This window comes from Macaca thibetana, chromosome 8 (genome assembly GCF_024542745.1).
Source record: "Macaca thibetana thibetana isolate TM-01 chromosome 8, ASM2454274v1, whole genome shotgun sequence".
NCBI lineage: Eukaryota > Metazoa > Chordata > Mammalia > Primates > Cercopithecidae > Macaca > Macaca thibetana.
In genome coordinates, this window is record NC_065585.1 from 51,238,768 (window position 1) to 51,258,385 (window position 19,618).

At 42.1% G+C, this 19,618-nt stretch overlaps 1 long non-coding RNA gene across 1 annotated transcript in view; it reads left to right on the forward strand.

The window, feature by feature from the left end:
* Positions 1–15,830, forward strand: part of LOC126960866 (uncharacterized) — a 28,248-nt gene extending 12,418 nt beyond the window's left edge. The window contains exons 4-5 of the long non-coding RNA XR_007728131.1: positions 11,558–11,642; positions 14,853–15,830. This is a non-coding gene — a long non-coding RNA (uncharacterized LOC126960866). The remainder of the gene's footprint in view (positions 1–11,557; positions 11,643–14,852) is intronic.
* The last annotated feature ends 3,788 nt before the right edge of the window (positions 15,831–19,618 follow it).

Here is a 19,618-nt window from a genome sequence, read left to right on the forward strand (position 1 = left end):
CATCTCCAGAAAAACAACAACAACAACAACAACAAAAACAATAGGTACTTACTGTCTCACAGTTCTGTTGGCCAAAAGCCCAACATGAAGGTGTCTGCTGGCCCTTCCCTCTCTGAAACCTGTAGCACAAGATCCTTCCTTGCCTCTTCCTAGCTGCTGGTAGTTTCCCCACAATTCTTGGCACGCCCTGGCCTGCAACTGCAATATTCAGCCTCTTTATCTGTCATTACATGGAGTTCTCCCCTCATGTGTTTCTGTTCCAGTATCTCTTCTCCTCTTTTAAGGACACCAGTCCTGTTAGTGCCCACCCTAATGACCTCGTCTTAACCTTGATTACCTCTGCAAAGACACTATTTCCAAAGAAAGTCACATTCATGGGTACTCGGTGTTAGGACTTTAACATATCCTTTTGGAGGGCACAATTCAACCCAGTCCACTCTACACCAATTTCTCCAACTCCCGAACTGGCATGGGGAATCCGTGGTGAACAAAAATGAACGCTGAGGTCCCTTGAGCTGTGAGTCTGAGGTTCTGGGTATCCATCTGTTCTAAGTCCGTACATCTGCCAACCTTGGGCTACTAAGGAGCCCAAGAGAGACTTGATGAGGAGGAGGTTCCAGGTTATTATAGAACAGATAAGCAATGTGGCCTTTGGAAAGCATGATTCATGTGAAGTTCTTGGCATAGCAGGCTGTTCTAGTTTGCTTGTCACAGTCATCCTTTTTGTCCTCATTTTTATTTGTCTGAATGATTGCTGGTCAAAATGTTTTCTAAGCTGAATTGCCATCCTGTTATCCCATCAAATTACATAAAATGGGATGTTAGTGTTTTAAAAAAATAATTGTTACATCACAGATGATTTCAAATGTTGGACAGGCTGCCAGCTGGAGCAGATTAACAAGGAAAATCGAGACTCCTCTCTTTTTCTTTGTCCTTCAGGCTAAAAAAAGGCAAGATAAGAAGAGAGGACATTCTGTAATGAATAAGGGTGGCTGCACCTTCAAACTATCCTGGGCCCCTCCTGCTGGGTCAGCTCTCAGTATCTGGAGGAGGACACCCTTTGAGGTCCTCGGGGGACTTGCAAGCAGAGCAGGGGGTACAGGGAGAGCATAAATGGAGATGAGACTCTGTTCACAGTCTTTCCTGATAGCCCTGTGTTTTCAAAGAGAAAACTATGTCAAAACCAGGGAAGGCGAGGGGGGAGGTGAAAAAGGACGTTTTCCAAGAGCTCCAGGCCTACAGTCCTTAATGCGACACTACCAGTTGTTTACAAAGATGCATCTGCCTCCGTCCTGCATTTCCCTCCATGGACACCAGGTATGTAAACCAGGACAGGGTGGTGTCTTATCTGAGAAACCTCTCACTTGGGAGCAGGAAGCAAAAACCTCAGCAAAATGAAATCTTATCCCAAATTAAATACAGCACTGTTTTTCTTGACTTTCAGAAATTATTTAGACAAACAATTTGTAGTTTAATTATAATGTTATTATGAAAACCTGTTCCATCACTTGCTGCCAACACTAGGTAAAAATACTGGGGATTCACAATGTGTCATTATTATTCTAGTCTTTCTTTGCCATTCCTTAAACAGTGAGAGTTATGGATACGTCAGCATTTCCATTATTACCGCTCATTTTCAAGGCCTCTGTCTTAGTCCTTGAAAATTGCATCATACTGGATAGAAGCCTAGAGGTAATTTCCTTTAATGTTATGGCAGCCGCATTTTTTTATGGTTGTGTGTGACTTCGCAAGTGATCTCAATATCTTTTTATTTAAAAAATTAATTCATACATAAGTCTCAACTCTTTTTTATGTGTATAGCTCTTATTCAAGATTAGGATATGAATCATGCAAAGTTAAAGTTTACAAACAGTGCACATTTAAGAGAGGTTGTGTACTTGGAGTACTTGGTGGCAACAGAACAAGGCATGGCCAAGAAGTAATAAGATCCCTGTGTAGATAATCAGTCACATATCTGTGGGATTTTAAATGTAAAAGAGAGGAGAAGAGAAGTTCTTAAATTAAATTACATGCATTATACTTATTGCAGACATTGGGATTTTCTCACCAAATCATATAATTTTAGAATCTGAAGAGGACCTTAGGTCTTATCAATCAATTATGGATGCTTATTCCATCAATTCCACATTCCCTCTTCTGCCCACCCAACAGTGTATCATTTATTTGTTTCTGCCTTACAAATCAATCCAGAATGTAGTGGTTTAAAACAACAGTTACTGAGCAGCTCATGATTCCAGGTGTTGGCAATATGAACTGAGCTTAGCTAGGTGGTTCTTCTGTTGGCACCGCCTGGGCTCACGCATGTGGCTGCAGTCAGCTGGCAGGTCAGCCAGAAACTGATTGATCAGATATGGCCCCACTCACACATCTGGTGGTTGGCTATGGTGCAAAGGCAACTGGGCCTGTGTCTGCAGCATCTAGCAGGTACCTCAGGCTACTGGCTACTGTCTTCCAAAAGAAGAAAAGAAGGCAGCTCCCATTGTAGAACTGTTTCCAAGACTCTGTGTCACATATGCCAATGTGTCATTGGCCAGAGCAAATCACATGGCCAAGCTCATAAGCAAGGAGGTGAAGATATAAGACTCTCTCTCAGTGGAATGCAGTAATGTAACTTGAAGTCTGCATCCATTTATTTTTATTCAGAAACTAGTGTCCCATCCTGATAGCTTCAGCTGGGATCTCCTTATTATTCAGTCTTGCCTCAAAAGAAACAGAAGGGGAAACACTTATGGGTGGCCTACTTACATGAAGGACCAAAAAGCCTTAGTTCTTGGACTATCTTGCAACTCTCTTCTCTTTCCTTAGAATGAACTCAGAATTCATCCTGAGGAAAGAGAAGAGAGTTGCAAGATAGTTCAAGAAAACTGAGTCAGTGATAAGGGGTGGCTCTGTCAGTACAGCCCTAGTCTGTCCCACAGGTGGCCCCAGGCTTGACCCCATGAACTGTACCCAAGCCTTGAAGAGAAGAGGCTGCAATCGAAAATGCAAAACAGGAGCCCGGGTACAGTGGCTCACACCTATAATCCCAGCACTTTGGGAGGCCGAGGCAGGCGGTCACAAGGTCAGGAGTTCGTCTGGCCAACATAGTGGGATCCCGTCTCTACTAAAGATACAAAAAAATTAGCCGGGCGTGGTAGTGGGCACCTGTAGTCCCAGCTACTCTGGAGGCTGAGACAGGAGAATGGCGTGAACCCGGGAGGTGGAGCTTGCAGTGAGCCGAGATCGCGCCACTGCACTCCAGCCTGGGTGACAGAGCAAGACTCCATCTCAAAAAAAAAAAAAAAAAAAGAAAAATACAAAAAAATTAGCCAGGTGTGGTGGTATGCGCCTGTGGTCCCAGCTACTCAGGAGGCTGAGGCAGGAGAATCCTTGAACCCGGGAGGCGTAGGTTGCAGTGAGCCGAGACCACACCATTGTACTCCAGCCTGGGTGACAGAGACTCCGTCTTAAAAAAAAAAAATATATATATATATATATATACACACACACACACACACACACACGTGTGTGTGTATATAAATGTGTGTGTGTGTGTGTGTGTGTATATATGTATATGCAAAACAGGGTTTCAGTGAAGTTTCTAGGGAAAACCTGGGGATTTAGAGGACAAAGGGAACATTCCTCATTCAGGTCTTAGAACTCAGAAGGGGCGAAGCAGCTGAGCAGAGGCATGGGCTGAACCAAGCCTAGTTCTGGACCAGAGATGGCATGGGAGAGGAAATCAGCTCCAGGCAGGCATCCAGACCTTTGGCACAGGCCTTGGGGGCATACCCAGGAGAAACTCACAGCCTCAGCAGGTCAAGGAGCGAGAGAGGATTCATCCTCAGGCGTGCACAAGACATTGTCTAATGCCTCCCAGAATGAAGTGGAGGAAATTGAGGAACTTCAGTTCTGTAGAGCAAGCAAGGCTGGGGCCAGAGAGGTGTTTTTTGATGACCATGATCTTGACTCTGTTTCTAGGTTCTGACTGTTATCCCTTGAAGAACAGGGATTAGAGTTGTTCCCTATAGATAAATGGTACTTTTTTAAGGTTTGAGCCAGGTCTCAAACTCCTGACTCTAGGCAAAACTGTATATTGTAGTTTGGCTTTGATATGTCTTAGCCTCCCACATAGATTCTGTCTTTCTCTTTCTTGTCCGTATCTCCTGTATATTTTATTTACTGTCATGTCACAAAAGACTCTGCTTTCCTTTATTTGACAAGTAAGTCCCTCCAGGTTTAAATTACTTCCCTGACATGGGCATATTTGCATATTGATAGGAGATTTGTGATGACCTAAACTCCCTCTAGGTCTAAAGAAGTAAATGCTTAGTAGAAACCTTCTGTTGTGACTGGTAGGAGAAGGAGGTGAGGGGGGATGCTGAGCAGAGAAGCCTTCTGGAGTCCCTCAAATAGCACTGCATGGGTAGCTGTAGTCTCAAGGCTGTCTCTGCCTCCAGAAACCGTGAGAACCAAAGGAAGTGCGAAGAGGAGGATGTACCGATTTTGGAAGATGAAAGAAGCTAATGAACTTATATCCAATATAAGTTATGAAAATTTTCAGAAACACAGGGTTTCAGTAGAATAAAATATGGAAGAATTTAACACTAAACATTCATATACCCACCACCTAGATTCTATCATAGCTTGTTACTATACTTGCTTTATCACATATTTACCTAACTATTCATCCCTATCCATCCATCAATCCATCTAATTTATTGATACATTTCAAAATGAGTTGCAGACATCACTTCTCCCTAAATAGTTCAGCATACATTTCATTAGAGTTTAATTTTATTTATAGTTATTGTTAAGGAATGCATAATGATATGTACAAATTTTAAGTGAACATTCTCTTTTTGACAAATCCATACACTTATGTAACTGAGATCCCTATCAAAATAACAATGATCACCCCAAAATGTCTCATGACCTGTCTCAGTCAATCTCCATTCTAACTACCCCAGAAAGAACCACTGTTCGGGCTGGGCGCAGTGGCTCACGCCTGTAATCCCAGCACTTTGGGAGGCCGAGGCAGGCGGATCACCTGAGGTCAGAAGTTCGAGACCATCCTGGCCAACATGGTGAATCCCCATCTCGACTAAAAATACAAAAAAGTTACCTGGGCATGGTGACACGTGCCTGTAGTCCCAGCTACTCAGGCGGCTGAGGCAAGAGAATTGCTTGAACCCGGGAGGCGGAGGTTGCAGTGAGCCAAGACGGCGCCATTGCACTCCAGCCTGGGAGACAGAGTGAGATTTCATCTGAAAAAAAAAGAACCACTGTTCTAATTTTATTCACTATGGATTAGTTTTGCCTGTTCTAGAACTTCATATAGTTGGAATCATACAGTGCAGACTCTACTCATTATGCAAAACTTCTTTCACATTGCACAATTTAGACATTTGTTTATGTTATTGCATATGTCTCTGGTTTGCTCCCTTTTTGTTGCTAAACTGCATTCCAATTGTTAAAGTTACTACAGTTGGTATATCTATTTTCCCACTGACAATATCTGGGCTATCTCTACATTTTGGCTATTATGAATAAAGCTGCTATGAATATTCTTATATAAGTCTTTTGTGGACATATGTTGTTATTTTCTTGGGTAAATACCTAGTAATAGAATTGTTGGATCATACGGTAGCTGTATCTTTAATTTTAAAAGAAACTGCCAGGCCTTTTTCAAAAGTGGCTGTATCATGTTACCCAACCAACAACGTATGGACATTCCAGTGGCTCTATATCCTCCTCCACATTTAGTATTGGCAGTTTGTCTTATTTTAGTCATTTTGGTAGATGAATAATGTAAAAAGTAACGAACACTTAAAAATCAATTTTAAGAAAACCTTAGGAGGACAATGAAATAAACCATTATTTTTTTGTTGTTGTTTTTCTGATTTGATTTTTTTTTTTTGGCAGAGACAGAGATCTTGCGATGTTGTCCAGACTGGTCTTAAACTCCTGGTCTCTAGCATATGTGATTAAGATGGAGAGTATCCCAAAGAGTAATCAAAGGAAAACGCATGAGGGTAGACTAATGCTTTACTGAGAAACCTGCTCCTTTACTTTTGTTGGGCAGTCACACCTGTTTTACCAACAATTTGTGAGGCTGAGGTGGGCAGATCACTTGAGTCCAGGAGTTCAAGACCAGCCTGGCCATCATGGCGAAACCCTGTCTCTGCAAAAAATGCAAAAATTGGCCGGGCCTGGTGGTATGCACCTGTAGTTCCAGCTACTTGGGAGGCTGAGGCAGGAGAATTGCTTGGGCCCAGGAGGTCAAGGCTGCAGTGAGCCAAGATGACACCACTGCACTCCAGCCTGGATGACAGTGAGATTGTTTAGTTAAAAAAAAAAAAAAAAAAAAAAAAGCTACTTTGTCTTAGATCACTGTGGTTGAGACATAAGAGAAATTGTAGGATCACAAGAATTTGGAGAGGAGAATGTTCCCATGTGCCCCTAGAATCTCAATATTCAGAATCACTAGAGAAATCAAGCTGCTTTAGCAATAGCATTGGTGAGTTGTCAGAAAATTCATGAGTGGGATGTGTGTGTGTGTGTGTGTGTGTGTGTGTGTGTATCTAAAATGGGGGTAACAAAAAGCAGAAAGAAAAAGTCTCAAAACAAAGTATGATATATAACATTTATTGATATGTGTTTATACATACTCTATCTTGTAGAGGCAAGATTGGATGACTTAAATGGATGCATGCAATATAACTAGAAAGCATAACTTTAAGGGTAAAACAATTTTTCCATGAGTTTTTTTTTAATGCAGCACTATATTAACAGCTTTGCACTTGTAGGGACAGTTGGATGACACATCCTTCTACCTACATAAAAGAAGCAGGTGTCTGTTGTGTAAATTGGGTCCCTTCTGAGTCACCACCTGGTATGCAGCCATTGAGTTCTACAAGCTCACCTAGTTTGGGTTAAGAAATAGGCTTTATTGGGGAAAGGGTAAACCTATAAAGTAAGTTACAGTGCTCTGCAAGACATGTAGTGTGAGTCCATATTCTAACAGAGGAAAAATATCCCCCCAATTCTACCTTTTCTATAAAGCCAGCTTGAGAAAGCTGCCTTGTCAGTGAAGGGATACCTAGGCAGCTTGGTCCAGGCAGTCTAGATTTGGGGGCTTGGCTGCTTACAGGAGTAGCTAGGAAATCCAGCTGCCTAGCATCTGGGGACCTCGGGATCCATAGGATGCTACGGTCCTGCAGTGAGGAGGACACCACCAGTCCTTTGGAATATTGTACTTGAGTGCAGCCCCTTCTGCTGGGAGAAAAAGGTCTTGCATCCTTTCTAGCTTGTTGTACTGGTAATCGGAGAGAGCTGCCAGGGTTATTTTCAGGCTATTTTGCTCATCACACTATACTTAGTGAGAAGTCTGCAGCTAGGAAGCCTAAAACTTGCTACGTGGCCTTAGGAGAGTTATTTTACTTCTCTGACCCTAGTTAGAAGTTGTAGTACTTACCCTACTTTGTAGATTGTTATGGAATCAAATGAAAGTGACCAATAGCCAAACAACTAAAACGGGAGGCTGGCAGTACAGTCAGCAACATTTTTCAGCACTCTGCTTTTGGAGTTAAACAGTAAATCATAGCCAAAGAAACAAATGTTGATCATGTGCCCAAAATGTGCACCTTCCAAAATATAAGCCAGTAGCCAATAAAAATTCAGCCCATTATTCCAAACCTCCTAATCCTACAGCCCATTATAATGAAAAATTGATGCTCACAGTTTAGTGAACTGAGGTTATTTCAACATCCCCAGTTATCAAAAAGGCAGAATGTGGACCACCACACATGAAAGGAAGATTAGCCAAACATTTGAACCAAAAAAACAAACAAACAAAAAAGGATGCTTTTGACAGGTATTTTTGGTTGACCACCCACCCACCAGCCAGCCCCCTTTCTTGTTGCTAATAGAACTCGAATTTTGCTTAATCTTCATGGGTTTAGGACAAGGCCACGCTGAGCCTAAGGAATAATTATTGGTTATTCTAAGCCAATCATGGCTTGTGATGTGATTATGGCCAAAGAGACCTGAGAGTTCTATGGGGACTTCTAGGGGAAGGGTCTCCTTGTTCTTGACAGAGGATGACTGCATAAATGCCTTGAGACTTGCTGTGTGATGAGAGGATACCTGGGCTTGTGCCACATTTTGGCAACTCAGGAAGCTGCTGCTGCTACTGAAGCCAACTTTCTGAGGATGTTACAGTAAAAAGATACAAATAATTTGGATCTAGGTGATATCACTGAACTGCTGAAACTCTGACACCACCCAACTCTGGGCTCACCATTATGTGGAATAATAATCCTTATTTTTTTAAGTCAGTTGAGTCAGGGTCTCTCTTACTTGTAGCCAAATATATTTCTAAGTGATGCATTGGTTCAGGCTTGCTTACTTTTTAACCAGGTAATGTGAGTAAAATACTTTGTTCTAGTTAAATAAAGGCTTTATTGTAGTAGATATGAAAGAATCTTTTTAAAAGTTAAAGAAGTACTCTAAGATTTAATTTGCTATGATTATCTTTTTGAAAGTCTGGCTCTTGATATATTGCCTTTTTTTGGAAATTATTTTTAAGCACTTCTTTTTGCAATATATTGCCAAATTAATTGTTTGGTGAGCAACAGAAAAATATTAAACATAGATTAAATTGGAGCATTTTGCTAGAATCTAACTCAGTTGTGCTGCAGTAGAAGAATATTCAATTATGCATGTTCAGAATTCTTGAGATATCCCCCTATGCAAATGGGTGTAGTGCAGCCTAAGCTCATTGAAAGGAAACCCAAAGTGAAGGTCATCTGTGTTGTATTTCATTTATTTCTTCTAGTTTAGAGGTGGCCTCAAAAGCACATCTAGGAGGTATGCGTAAACGGTTTCCCACAAGCGCTAAGACAGGAAACAATGCAGTCCCCTGCTAGATTAAGGGGAAAGCCAAAGGTAGAAGGGGCCTGTGTCCCATTTACAGTCTGGAAATCTGAGAGGAGCCCTCCTCACCCAGGAAGGCTGCAAAAGAGCAGAAAGGGCAATGTGGCATGGTCAGGCAGAGAAAGGACCAGCGCGTGGTGTGCAGGTGGTCCAGAGATTGCTATCTGTCCTGCTGGGACTACATGAAAGTCCGAGTGGGTAAGAAGTGATTTGGGATGAGGAGAGGCTCAGTACATAGGTAGATGATATTGGTGCATGTTCAAAGGCTAGATGGGAACAGCTGTATCACCACCAACCCACTGGTCTATTCACATAGACCAGTGAATCCCTCTTCTATGGATGGGTTGGGCTTCTCTAATACCTCACGAGCCAAGACTATGTCATTCCATTTGTGCATTGCTGCCCAAAACAAATTGAGAGGTTACTAAGAGAGGTGGAGGGGAGGGATATCAGAGGGCAACCCACCACCATGACATCAACACAAGCTTCCTATGCTTCCAGAGTAAAGAAGCAGGGAAGGAGGAAGGGCCAGGGGAGTAGGAAGAATCTTGAAAGACGCTTTTCCCCAAATATAGTTCTGCTTTAACTAGGACAGCGACTGAAACAATCACAGTTGAATGGTACTGGGGAAAAACAAAAACACTAGTTTAGAATGATAATAGCAGAAAGAGATAGGCTTAGTAGTCTACCTTAGACCTGCATTGTGCATTCAGGTGGTCACTAGCCACATGTGGCCATTGAGTACTTGAAATGTGTCTAGTGCAATTTAAATTTTATTTCATTTTAATTAAAACAAAAATTTAAACACTGACACTTGATTCCGTTACTGGAAAACTTTGAAGCCTGCTTGAGACAACTTAGGCTTGTGAGTCTACTTTTTTCATTGTAAATTTTATGAAATCTAAGTACAATATTTCAAAAGAAAATGTAGCATTCAGATTGAGATGTGCTGGAAGTATAAAATATACACAGAATTTCAAAGACTTAGCATGGGAAAAATGTAAATTATCTCATTAATAACTTTTTATATCAATTACATGTTAAAATGATACAGGTTGAGTATTCCTTATTTTAAAGGGACACTTTAGAAACACTCCAAAAGTGTTTCAGGTTTTGAATTTTCTCTGATTTTGGAATATTTACATTACCAGCTGAGCATCCCTAATCTGAAAACACACAACCCAAAATGCTCCATTGAGCATTTTGGATTTTCAGATTAGGGATAGTCAACCTGTAATATTTTAGATACATTGGTTTTAATAAAACCTAAGATATAATTCATATAATATAAAATTTCACATTATATTAAAATCACCCTTTAAAAATGTTAAATGCAGTGGTTTTTAGTATATTAACAAAGCTGTGAAACTCTTACCACTGTGGAATGCCAGGACATTTCTGTTTTGTTTTGTTCCCCGCATCCCCCGGCCCTGTCCCCGAGATGGAGTCTGGCTCTGCCACCCAGGCTGGAGTGCAGTGTGAGATCTCGGCTCACTGCAACCTCTGCCTCCCGGACTCATGCGATTCTCTTGCCCCAGACTCCCAAGTAGCTGGGATTACAGGCACATGCCACCACTCCCGGGAATTTTTGTGTTTTTAGTAGAGATGGGGTTTCACCATGTTGGCCAGGCTGGTCTCAAACTGCTGACCTCGTGATCCGCCTGCCTTGGCCTCCCAATGTGTTGAGATTACAGGCGTGAGCCACCGGGCTCAGCCTCCAGGACATTTCTACCGCTCTAAAAAGAAACCCCATTGCAAGTTAGCAGTTACTCCCCGTTTGAGCCTCCCCTCAAACACTGGCAACCACTAGTCTACTTTCTGTCTCTATAGATTTCCCTATTTTGGATGTTTCATATAAATAGAATCATACAATATGTGGACTGTTGTGTCTGGCTTATTTCCATGAACATAATGTTTTCAAGATTTTTCCATGTTGTAATATGTATTAGTACTTCATTCTTTTTCTAGCTGAATAATATTTCCTTTCATGGATATACCATATTTTATTTATCAGTTCATCAGTTAACATTTGGGTTGTTTCTACTTATTCACTACCATGAGTAATGCTGCTATGAATTAGTGTACTAGTAGTTGTTGTTTTTTTTTTGAGATAGGGTCTCTTCTGTTTCCAGGCTAGAGTACAATGGCGCAATCTCGGCTCACTGCAACCTCTGCCTCCCGGGCTCAAGTGATTCTCCTGCCTCAGCCTCTTGAGTTGCTGAGTTGCTGGGATTACAGGAACGCGCCACTGCACCCGGCTAATTTTTGTATTTTTGATAGAGATGGGGTTTTGCCATGTTGCCCAGGCTGGTCTTGAACTCCTGACCTCAGGTGATCCACCCAGCTTGACCTCCCAAAGTGCTGGGATTACAGGCGTGAGCCACCACGCCTGGCCAAGTATACAAGTTTTTGTATGTACATGTTTTCAATTTTCTTGGGTATAAACTTAGGAGTGGAATTGCTGGAATATATGATAACTCTATGTTTAACTTTTTGAGGAACTACCAAATCATTTTCCACAGCATTTTACATTCCCACCACCAATGTGTAAGGATTCCAATTTCTCTACATCCTCATCAACAATTGTGATTTTCTGTCTTTTTCTGTTTTTAAATTATAGCCATCCTAATGCGTATAAAGTGGTAGCTCACATGGTTTTTGACTTGCATTTCCCTAATGACTCATGACATGGAACACCCTTTCACGTGAGTATTGGCCATTGGTATATCTTCTTTAGAGAAGTGTCTCAAATCCTTTGCCCATTTTAAAAATTGGGTTGTCTTTTTATTGTTTATTTGTAAGTGTTCCTTATATATTCTGGATACAAATACTTTTTTCTGTGGGTTGCAGTGAGCCGAGATCATGCCACTGCACTCCAGCTTGGTGACAGAGCAAGACTCTGTCTCAAAAAAAAACCAAAAAACAAAAAACAAAAAAACCCCACAAACAAACAAAAAACCCCTGAGAACCTGATCCTCTACTATGGTGAATGTGTTTGCTTGTCTGTTTCCCATAAAACATTTACAAGTCCTTGAGAGGAGAGTTTGTGCCTCATTGTCTCAAATCCCAAGTGCCCAGAATGGTAGCTGGTACATGGTAAGTGGCTAATACATTTTTATAGACTTTATAGCTATGATCCCAATATTGTCGCTGGCTTATTTCAGATCTGTCCAATAGAAAAGTATTTTCTGTGGGTTGTCTTTTCACTTTCTTGACAGTATCCTTTAGCATATAAACGTTTTAAATTTTGATGAAATCCGATTTATTTTTCCTTCTGTTTTTTATGCTTTTAGTGTCATCTCAAATAACCTGTTGCTTCATCCATGGTCATGAAAATTTACACCCATTTTTCCTCCTAAGTGTTTTATAGTATTGGCTCTTACATTTAGGTCTTTGAACTGTTACAAGCTAATATTTTTAAATATGGTATGAGGTAAGAATGCAATATAAAAAATATTCCCCAAATTACTTTTACTTCATCTTTTAACTTTTTTTAATGTGGCTACTACAAAATTGAAAATTATACATTTCAATATAGCTCAATTACTTTTCTATTGGACAGATCTGAAATAGGCCAGCGACAATATTGGGATCATAGCTATAAAGTCTATAAAAATGTATTAACCACTTACCATGTGCCAGCTACCATTCTGGGCACTTGGGATTTGAGACAATGAGGCACAAACTCTCCTCTCAAGGACTTGCAAATGTTTTATGGGAAACAGACAAGCAAACACATTCACCATAGTAGAGGATAAGGTTCTCAGGGGTTTTTGTGTTTGTTTGTGTGGTTTTTTTTTTTTTTTTTGGTTTTTTGGGTTTTTTTTTTTTGAGACAGGGTCTTGCTCTGTTGCCAGGCTGGAGTGCAGTGGCATGATCTCAGCTCACTGCAACCTCCACCTCGCAGGTTCAAGCAATTCTCCTGCCTCAGCTGGGATTACAGGCATGTGCCACACACCCGGCTAATTTTTTTTTTTTTTTTTGTATTTTTAGTAGAGACAGGGTTTTGCCATGTTGGCCAGACTGGTCTCGAACTTCTGACCTCAGGTGATCCGCCCACCTTGGACCCCCAAAGTTGCTGGGATTACAGGCGTGAGCCACCACGCCTGGCCCAGAAACTCAATCTTATCAGTCTCATAGGAAAGCACACCCTTGAAGACCAACTCACACTTACCATCTTCATGAGAGACTGATGTTTTAAATAACCACAATGCCACCATTTATCAGTTGGCAATGAGATCTGTAATAACAACAATCATTGTTTATTGAGCATCTACTACTTGCAGGCACTCTTCCAGGTGTCTACATGCATTTCGTCATTTGATTCTTACAATGACCCTTTGAGAGGGTACGATTAACTTCCCTATTTTACAGACAGGGAAATTGAGTTGCAGAGCTTTGAAATAACTTGTCCAAAGCCACACAGCTGGAAAGTTTCAAACTCAAGCGTGTTGGCCCGTGCTCTTTACTGCCACACTCTACTGCCTTTTGCCAAATGTGCTGGACATTCATGTTGGCTGCTCAGGGGTTTCTGTTCCTCTGTAGGAGGATCTATATAAAAAGGAGAATTATAATCAATAGATGGTTTGGTGAGTATTAAGTCAGAGCAAGGAGAGTCAGTGATATAAATTAAAAGGCTAATGACATAAAGACCCACACTTAGGTCAAAATACACGCACTTCAGGAATGAGACGGTTGAATTTGGGGGTCATGGGGCCCCTTCTCCTGGAGCTGCCAACTTCTTCATCTCTGCACTTGTATTTATTTTCTTTTTAATTGTTTCTGCAATGGCAGTTCCCCTTCCACGATACATTTCTTCTTTTGACAGTGCAATACCTACAGTCATGTTCTTGCTCTTCCTGTTTTGGGCCTAGGAAATATTTTGTGTTCAAGTTGACTGTGATTTACTGTACTCCTCCACTGGGTGCTGGCTTGATTAGTCAACATAGCAGAGCTCTGACTGGACCCTCTTAATCTCCCCATCCCTTCTCATATCTAACCTATGTCCTGAGAATTTTATACCACCACTACCATCTCTGTCATAGTAACTCAGACTGACCTGGATTAAAATGTTAGATTTAATCTGGACACAGTGGCTCATGCCTATAATCCCAGTGCTTTGGGAGGCTGAGGTCAGAAGTTTGAGACCAGCCTGGACAACATAGCAAGACCCCATCTCTAAAAAAACTTTAAAAATTAGCTGGACATGGTGGCATATGCCTGTAGTCCTAGCTAATCAGTAGGCTGAGGTGGGAAGATTGCTTGAGCCCAGGATTTCAAGGCTGCAGTGAATCCCATCTCTTTAAAAAAAAAAAAAAAAAAAAAAAAAAAAGAATGTATAGACCTTCTTGGTTTTCCTGCCTGAAACGTTCTTCTCTCCTGTCCAGCCTCCACACACATGCTGCCACCCAAAATAGCTTCAATCTTGACCTACCTTTTAGGTGGTTCTATTTTTAACTTCAAAATAAAGCCCACGCTGCTTACCATGGCATTCTAGGCTTTTCACGTTCTGGCCCACCATGAATCCTATGTACTTCAGCCCCTCTGCCTTTGTTCATGCTAGTCTCACCACCTAGAAATGCCTTTTCCTACCTTCTCTACCTATGTCCCTTCCTCAAAAACTGACTCTAATAAGGCCACCTACTCTTATATGGCCTTCTCCATTGCTACCCCATCCCCTACCCTGTGTCAGAATTACTCTTTCTCTCCTCAAACGTGTCCCATAATCTAGCAGGAAATAATCTAGCTTGAGTTGTGATCAGTACAGTAGTGGTGGAAAAAACATGGGCTCTGGAGACCTGCCTCCGGGGGGGGGTCCCAGGACCCTGACTGCCTACTTGGATACCTTTATCCCACTATTCCGTAATTATCTGTTTACCTGCCTGTTTCTCCTTTTGTCTGGGCCCCATCTGCAGGGCATTGTCTGATCACCTGGTCTTCTCAGTCCCCAGCAAAGTTCACCGCCCCTGAAGCACCCTGCTGCTGGTCTCCTGAAGGAGTCAGAGTGGACCACTGAATCCCAGCTGCTCTTCTTTCCAACGACGTGACCTTGGGAGAGTTACATAACCTGTCCGTGGCTTTGTTTTCTTCCTTATAAATTGGGGTAATAACACCTACGTGTAAAGGTTACTCAGGTAATGTATGTTTAAAAGGAAAAAAATGTAAAAGGAGGAAGTGAAAATGAGGCAGTTCGTGTCCTGTGAATGGTGAGGAACCAGTCACAACATACTGATCATATTAATAGCTAGAACCCTCTCTGTAGCTGCCCCTGCCAAGTGTTTTATACCATTATCTCACCCACTTCTCCCAGCACTTTGAGGAAGAGACTGTTGCACCCATCATATCATCAAACCAATCGCTATACCCATCAGACAGATAAGAAAACTGAGACTCAGGAAGTGAAGTACTGGTCCGAGTGACAGAGCTGGAATTCAGAGCAAGCCTTCGAGGCTAAGCACTGGCATCTCTGTACCCATCTTGGGGGAGAGCTGGTAGCTGGCTCCAGAGAAGCATCCAGCGGAAGACCTGGTCTTGGCTGTCCTCGTTTGACACCTACTCTGAATAGCCTGGAAGAGTGCAGGCACAGTGGGTACTGCAAAGGCCGGAGGAGGAAACCAGCACAGACATCCGAAAAAGCTGGTTCAGAGCAGGAGAGAGGAAATGGGATTCAATTTGCGGAAGTACAGACCAAGCTAGCCACACAGAACTAATCCACAGCAAGGATAGAGAGGTCAGGAGAGAAAAAAAAGAGAAGAGCTGGGAGTTGGAAGCATCAAGGCGGGGTGGCGGGCTGTAACTGAGATGCTGCTCTGTGACGTGACGAGGCCGGGAGGCCACAGCTGCTCTGGGCAGCACTCACAGAGCTGTTGCAGCTCAGAGAGGTCTTGCTCTCCTCTTCACGTGCACAGTGGGGAGGCCGCATTCGAGGCTCAGAGCATGTGCGTGCGTGCATATGACACACACACATGCTTTCATACTGAGCCCCAGGAAACCCCCCATGAATCTTTTTTTTAACTTTCCTCCTTTCTAAGTTTGACCTATATATTTCCAGATGCCTCTAAGAGAAATTGTGGGGCTCTTGCATTTATCGAATATGGAGTATAGATCAGAGCGGATGTGGAGGCAGCAAGGAACGGAAAAAAGTAGCACTCAGCCACGCTGATGAACTAGTCCCAAGTTCCAGATCTCTCTTTAGCCTGAAGCTCTGTTCCTTCCTGTCCATACAGAAGGCAATGTTGCCTACAGGCAAGAGCCTGGGTTTATGTACGGCTCCTGCTTTTACTACCTATGTGAACTTAATTAATCTACCTTATCTGGTTCAACGTCCTCAACTTTGAAGTGAGAACAGTAGTAACACCTACCTCCTGGGGTTTCTGAGAAGATGAAAGACGAAAGTGCCGCTCCTGTGCAAAGTCGGTCCTTGGTAAGAGGAGATCATTATTGCCTTTAAATCTGTCCAAGGGTTTAATAGGAGTGCATTCACAATTTGTCTGTAGGCCTTTTATTCAGATGCCGTTAGATTTTGCTAAATCAGACATTGTACAGATTGACAGGTTGAAATCCATAGTGAAAAAAAGCTACTTTGAGGTCTTTCTTGTGAAGATGAAATAAAGCAATCCTAACCTTTGGGAAACTGGTTAAATGGGTTCACAGTAGAGCATTTCTATGTACTTCTGGGGCATTTCAGGCCTGGCAGCATCAGGAAGGTTCTCACACGTGGCACAGCCAGCAAAGCTATGTGGGGATTCTGTCTTTCTCAAACCTCACCACCTGCCATGTCTCCTAAGGCTTTGTAGGATATTTAAACACGACACAGCTCTCTCTCCCAGCACACAGATCATAGTTGTAGGTCTTCACGTGACAAGGTGAGGCGGAAATCAAGTGAGGGTTTCTGGGAGTTTTATCTTTCCCTTGATTTGGGGAGCACGGTGCCTGCTGGGAGTAGAAGGACGGATTTGGACCCTCTCAGCTGTCTGATTCCTGGGAGGGGAAAAGGACATCTCTGGCATTCTAGCCAGAAGGGCGCTCTGGATCATCCAGTTCAGCTTCCAGAAGGTTCGAGAACTAGCATTGTGTGTTTGTGGTCCCTTGTCAGAGTAAGTGATAGGAGAGCCTATTCAATACCCCCAAGACTCCTCAGTGAGTGCACTCCCACTACACCATCCTGAGTGAACAGGAAGCCTCCTGGAACGTGGGGGAGAGAAGCCACAGGGGATTCTTTTTCAAACCCGAGCAAGGAAAATCAGAGAGAAGCAAGGCAAATGCCATTATCTTCTCTCTGCAGAACTGACTAAGCAAAATTATGAATAGTCCAAGAATGATTTTTGTTCCGATTGTTGAATTTGAATCTGTTGTTCTAGCATTTGATTTATTCAATTAATAAAATATTTACATGCTCTTTTTTCTTTACAATAAACAGATATGTTTCTCCTTAAAATGTCTTAAAAAACTGTGCTTTTGAATTGAGTGTTGCCCTTGATAGGTGATTTTCTAATGCATATTTGGATGTCTATAACTTAACAGCCCTTTTAAAAATGTTTATTGATAAGGATTATATGGAGCCTGTTGATACAGAATGAGGGTGACATCTCCTCTCTCCTTAGCCTTTCTGCTTATTTGACCAGTCTACTGCCCTCACAGACCCTTCTTTGAAATTTTTTCTTTGCTTAGTGTTATATGATGGAGATGCTGAGACATTTTGCCAGTTTCCAGGGAAACCAGTGGAGAAGGCTGAGTTGCTGCTATTCAGACATGGTGTTAGGAGGTGTGTAGGTGCCCCACATAGCCAGTAAGCCCAGCATCTCTGGCTTAGCACGAGCTGTGCAACCCCCGGCAAGTCACCAACCTCTCTGAAGATCCATTTCCTTATTGAAGCAATGGGGATATTCATAGCTGCCCTCCCTATCTTATACAGTTGTTGTGGGGATGGAATGACATAATGTATGACAAAGGAATTTGTAGAGGCAACAAACTATGCAGATGCAAGGGCTAATTATTATGCTGTTATGGTTGCCTGCTCTTAACTGGAGCCAGTCTGGGGAATTCTATCTCCCCAGGTGAAAACGTCGTTGTTGTCAAATTAAAATGGTTAAATTCCATCAAGGTCTATGGGACAAAACCATCGATCTTTGCTCTCACAATGGAACAGTATCTCCTGGAGACAAGTCTGAACTTTATCTGTGTACCCACTAGTACCAAAAGACACTTCTAGACATTATGTCCTTGGACTGAGAATTCATTCCCAAAAAAAGTCCTTCCTTCCGCAGTGCAGAGCTATTCTGCACCCACACAGAGCTGGCCAGTGTGCAGCTCAAGCTCTCCTCCCAGAACGCCAGAAACAAGACTTGCTTGTGGTTGAAGAATATTATTTCAGGAAAGACGCAGGGACTTGAAGGGGTGGAGCAGAGAGGACTTTACCATACTGACCACCAGTTATTCATAGAATCATTAATACTAAAGTTAGAAAGTTATCTGGGCCAAACTCCTGCTTTTAAGATGAGAAAAATTATGGCTCAAAGTAGATTCAGTAAGCAAAACAGGTTAGGCAATGGGTTAAATAATTACTTAGAGAAAACTGAGCCTTTTGATTTCTAGGCCAATGTTTTTCCCATTGCATTATTAATAATACTAACTACATCAACATTCACAACAGCTACTGTTTATTAAACAATGAGTATGAGTCAGACATTGTACTAAGCTAGTCACATATATTCACTTATTTAATTCCCACAACAAACAAGCCAGGCAGATATTATTCACATTTTATAAATAAGAAAATAAAACTCAGCAATAATCATTGCTTCCCAACATCAGGGCACTAATCTTTACAATCAGCCAGATCTTTATAATCAGTATAGAAAGCAAGAGGGGAGTGTGTGTTGTAGTTACTGCTATTGTTTGCATACAACATTATATCTACGTTTTTGTTTGTTTTTGTTTTTTTTTTGAGACAGAATTTCGTTCTTGTCACCCAGGCTGGAGTGCATTGGCAGCAATCTTGGCTCACTGCAATCCTGCCTCCCAGGTTCAAGCGATTCTCCTGCCTCAGCCTCCTGAGTAGCTGGAACTACAGGCGTCCGCCACCACACCCAGCTAATTTTTGTATTTTTAGTAGAGATGGGGTTTCACCACGTTGGCCAGGCTGGTCCTGAACTCCTGACCTCAGTTCATCTGCATGCCTCAGCCTCCAAAAGTGCTGGGATTACAGGTGTGAGCCACCACGCCCAGCCTATGTCTCCTTTTAAAAAACATTTAGAGATGAGATATCATTCCTTACTCCAAATACCAAAGGGTCCCAGAAAATATACTCTGAGTTGAATTGTCACACAATTTCATCCTGAAGTACAGCCCGACTTTATACTGACAGGGGTTAACTGGAAATGAAGATGTGAGGCTTTCACGCCCTTCTGCATGCCAAACTTTTATAATTCAGACATGAGATGAGTCATAAAAGAAATATGTAGGCTTTTGGCCACAATAGAAACACTCATTTCCCCAATTGCTCAGCAGCAAAACATCAAAACTAACTATTTTTATGTGCTAGGAATGTTAAAAAGCTTTTTCCGGTCTTAGGGTTGCTTTTAACATAATTAAACCAACCTTTGCTGCTCCTGCTGTGGCTTCATTCTAAAGATCCTACACTTAGGCTTTTTCTCCTCTTGCTTAATGGGTTGTGATGGGA